Raw genomic sequence first — 3,173 nt, 5'->3', positions numbered from 1 at the left:
TACTCTGGCTAGAGTTTCAAGGATGATGTTGAATAGCAGTGATGAAATAGGATATCCTTGTTCCAGTTTTTAAAGGAATGCTTTCAATTTTTCTTTGTTTAGAATTATGCTGGCCTTGAGTTTAGCATATATAGGTTTTATGATGTTGAGTTATGTTTCTACTATCCCTAGTTTTTCTAGTGCTTTGAACATAAATGGGTGGTATATTTTGTCAATGATTTTCTGCAGCTATTGCTATAATCATATGATTATTGTTTTTAAGTACATTGATGTGATGAATTATGTTTATTGATTTTCGCATTTTGAACCAATCCTGTATCCCGGAGATGAACCCCACTTGATAATGGTGCACTATTGAAGAAGACCATAGAAGACGGCAAAACCTCCCATGCTTCTGAATAGGCAGAATTAATATTGTCAAAATGGCCATACTACCAAAAGCATTTAATGTTATTCCTATTAAAATCCCAATGACATTCTTCATAGAACAAGAAAAATCAATCACAATATTCAAATTTGGAAAAATAAGAGACCCAGAATAGTAAAAGAAATTTTTAGCAAGAAGAGTGAAACAGGAAGCATCACAATACCAGACCTTAAACTATACTACAGAATAATAGAAACAAAAATGGCATATTATTGGCACCAAAATAGACATGTAGACTGATGGTACAAAAAAAAAAAAAAAAAAAAAAAAAAAAAAAAAAACATTATCTCATAATAGACAAAGGTGCCTAAAATATACAATGAAGAAAATTTAGCTTATTCAACAAATAGTGCTGGGAAAACTGGAAATCCATATGTAGTAAAATAAAATTAAACCTCCATCTCTCACGGAGCACAAAAATAAATTCAAAGTGGATCAAAGACTTAGGCACTAGAATAGAGAGCCTTCACCTAATAGAAGAAACAGTAGGACCAAATCTCCACCATGTCAGCTTAGGAATGACTTCCTTAACCAGACACACATGTTCCATATCTTTGGCAATTAGAGAAATGCAAATAAAAACCAGTAAATTTCATCTCACTTCAGTAAGAATGGCAATAATTAAGAACAAAGGCAATGATAAATATTGGTGGGGATGTGGGAAAAAGGTACACTCATACAATGCTACTGGGACTGCAAATTGATATGACCACTATGAAAATCAGTAGAGAGATTCCTCAGAAAACTTGGTCTGGAACCTCCATTTGACCCAGCTATCTCACTCCTTGGTTTATACACAAGGGACTTAAAATCAGCATACCACAGTGACACAGCCACATCAATATTAATGCAGCTCAATTGACAATAGCTAAATTATGGAACCAACCTAGATGCTCTTCAATAGGCTAATGGATAAAAAAAATGTGGCATATATATTCAATGAGATATAAGTCAAGAAAAATAAAATTATGGCATTTGCTGGTATATGGATGGAGTTGGACAATATCATGCCAAGAGAAATAAGCTGATATCAAAATAGCAAAGGCCAAATGTTTTCTCTGGTATGCAGATGCTAGTTCATAATAATGTGTGTGGGAGGGGCACTAGGGAAGAATAGAGTTACTTAGTTAGTTAGGTAGAGGGGAGTTAAGGGAGGGGAGGGGGTTTGGGGATAAGAAAGATAGTAGAATGAAACAGACATTATTTCCTTATAAACATATATTACTACATTACCAATGTGATTCTATATCATGTACAATAAGAAAAATGAGAAATTATACCCCATTTATGTATGATATATCAAAGTGCATAAATGCATTCTACTCTTATGTATAATTTATTAGAACAAACAAAAAATATAAAGTAAAATATATCCCTTTATGACTAACTGAAGTCCATTGTGTTTACAAACTGATATTCTCAAAACTACAACACATTATAGGAGCCCCAGATGCCAATAGTGCATAACAGGGAAGTAGAAAAGGGATAAATAATGGTGAAGTGAGGAAATCCATGTCAAATTTTAATTTTAGCACAGACAGTAGACAGGACTACTGTGCTAATTTTGTAGGAGAAATATTTTATTTTATTATGTTGTTATAGAAACAGTTTTTTTTTTTAACTTAATACCCAAATGCCTACCTGTGGGGAAAAAAACCACATATTTAGTACACATAAATACAAAATAAAACTAATTTTCAAAGATTCCAATTTGTTATTTAAGAATTTATTCTACATAAAACTGAAGTTTAAAAATTTCGATTTTTATTAAAGTAGACATCATTCAGCAATGTTTGTACCCCTTCTGGATATATCAGTTTTTCCCTATTGATCTTGATGTCTTGGTATCTTGAAACAGACTGAAATTTAATTGTTTTACATACAGAGAGGGAACTAACTTAAATAGCTACTAATATTTCACATAGAAGGAAATAGAATCCTTTGTATAAAAGGATCTCTAAGTCTGCTTCCCATAACTTTTCTTTCTCAAACATCACATGGTACATCAACTCTCCTACCAACCACAGTATGGACTGAAATACTTCTAAACATTTAACTAATACTTTTTAAACTTTCTAACCTTTTCTGTATACACTTTTTAATTTCAATATTTATTTATTTATTTTTTTTAATTTTTTATTGTTGGTTGTTCAAAACATTACATAGTTCTTGATATATCATATTTCACACTTTGATTCAAGTGGGTTTTGAACTCCCATTTTTACCCCATATACAGATTGCAGAATCACATCAGTTACACATCCATTGATTTACATATTGCCATACTAGTGTCTGTTGTATTCTGCTGCCTTTCCTATTCTCTAATATCTCCCCTCCCCTCCCCTCCCCTGCCCTCCCCTCTTCTCTCTCTACCCCCTCTACTGTCATTCATTTCTCCCCATTGTATTATTTTTCCCTTTCCCATCACTTCCTCTTGTATGTACTTTTGTATAACCCTAAGGGTCTCCTTCCATTTCCATGCAATTTCACTTCTCTCTCCCTTTCCCTCCCACCTATCATCCCTGTTTAATGTTAATCTTCTTCTCATGCTCTTCGTCCCTACTCTGTTCTTAGTTACTCTCCTTATATCAAAGAAGACATTTGGCATTTGTTTTTTAGGGATTGGCTAGCTTCACTTAGCATAATCTACTCTAATGCCATCCATTTCCCTGCAAATTCTATGATTTTGTCATTTTTTAATGCAGAGTAAAACTCCATTGTGTATAAATGCCACATTTTTTTTTTA

Source organism: Marmota monax, unplaced genomic scaffold (genome assembly GCF_021218885.2).
Source record: "Marmota monax isolate L192 unplaced genomic scaffold, Marmota_monax_Labrador192_F-V1.1 WCK01_AAM20220418_F8-fsc00735, whole genome shotgun sequence".
NCBI lineage: Eukaryota > Metazoa > Chordata > Mammalia > Rodentia > Sciuridae > Marmota > Marmota monax.
Note: the sequence above shows the minus strand (reverse complement) of the source record.